This window comes from Aplysia californica, unplaced genomic scaffold (genome assembly GCF_000002075.1).
Source record: "Aplysia californica isolate F4 #8 unplaced genomic scaffold, AplCal3.0 scaffold00688, whole genome shotgun sequence".
NCBI lineage: Eukaryota > Metazoa > Mollusca > Gastropoda > Aplysiida > Aplysiidae > Aplysia > Aplysia californica.
The window spans coordinates 47,288-48,844 of record NW_004797958.1 but is presented as its reverse complement, the minus strand read 5'-3'; the positions used below and the strand labels follow the sequence as shown (position 1 = coordinate 48,844).

Here is a 1,557-nt window from a genome sequence, read left to right as displayed (position 1 = left end):
GAGAGAGAGAGAGAAAGAGAGAGAGAATATTTTACGGAGCGGGTTGTTGCAGCACGTGAGACATGTATTTACAAATGTCCTGCCTTGTTGAGCGTAAACGTGAGTACACCTAAGCTTTGTAAAATCTCCTGCCATTGTAAACGACTAACAACACAAGTTTCTATTAGCGAGATCAAGAATAAAGACTGTCATTGTCATTGTTTTTAAAAAAATGTTTCCTTGCGATGTTCAATACCCAGAATGCAAGACCTCGTTGAATGAGATAACCAATTTACAAAATAACTGATCTTTACTCGAAGGCTATTATTATATAATAATATTGAATAGACAAGCCAAAAAAAACACCAAAAAAACCCAACAACCCAAACACCAACAACCTAACAAAAACAAAGCCCTTTAAACTTCTATAACCATCTTGCTTCATCAGCCGCCTGCAGCGGGGAGCTATAATCAAACGTTACAAAGATGAAATTAAGGCCGCTTTTAAAGTACAACAGAAAGAAAAGAAGAGACAACTAACTTTTGCCCTACAATTACAATGTTCTATCTGTATCAGGAACTAGTTTTGAGACATTTTCCGTCAATACGTTTGAGGTTCACATTATCACTACCCCACAATTGCAAAGCTTTATCAGCTGCTGCTCTGTACCTACCTAGTTTTGGACAAATTTGACGTCGAAGATTTTGAGTTTCACATCGTGTCAAGCTTTTTCAAATGCAGTTCTTTGATTGTCTTGATAACTACTCCGAATAATTTTACGATTCTGATAAAGCAGATAGAACATTTAGTTTCTGACGTCATGTTCTTTGTAACTCCAAACAGCCAAAATGTTAGATAGAACTTTGTAATTCAGAAGTAGCTGTATGTTAAGCCTTTTCGATGTCAATTCTTGTCAAATAGAACCTTGTAATTCTAAGGTATAGCAAATTGATGTTAATTTGTCTTTACACTGGTAGGTCAAGCGGAGCGAATGACATACCCATCCGTGTGCAAGTTGCGCAAGTTAAAGATCCCTTTGTGGTCTAAAATCGGTAAGAGTAGGCTTCGGCCGCCACCCGGGCAAAATTCAAAATTTTCTACCAACTGAAAGTATTAGGTGTGTCCCGCGGCTCATATCACCTTTATGCAGTTGCGAGCGCCGTAAAACACTTCACAAAAACAAACAATGACATACCCAGTGGGGGCTCTCGTGGCCTAGAGGTTAAGGTGTATCGCCTCTCATTCAAAGGTCCCGGGTTCGAATCCGGGTGGCGACGGAAAAAATTTCTTCTCTAAAAAGTGTCTCCTTTCACCTCCTTTCCTGCTCTCTAGAAATATTCTGTCGTCTGCTTTCGTCTCCACATTCTGCCCCCACCTCCTTTGTCCCCGCCCCATCCTCCGGGCTCCTGACTCTTTCTTCAACCATTCTACTGCTACTCCTTTGCTCCTTCTTTCTGCTGTCTTTCAGCGACAGCTCTGATCTTCTGGTAAGAAAGATCTACCCCTAACCTTTTCGGACAAAGGCGAAAAATCCGGGAGGTTTCGTGTGCATGTTGCGCACGTGAAAGATCCCTTGG

At 41.0% G+C, this 1,557-nt stretch overlaps 1 protein-coding gene across 1 annotated transcript in view; it reads right to left on the bottom strand.

Annotated features, from left to right (window-relative positions):
- The window catches only part of LOC101854048 (RYamide receptor-like), a 52,445-nt gene that overhangs the window by 3,768 nt on the left and 47,120 nt on the right, over positions 1 to 1,557 (bottom strand). The gene's annotated exons all lie outside the window — the stretch shown is intronic.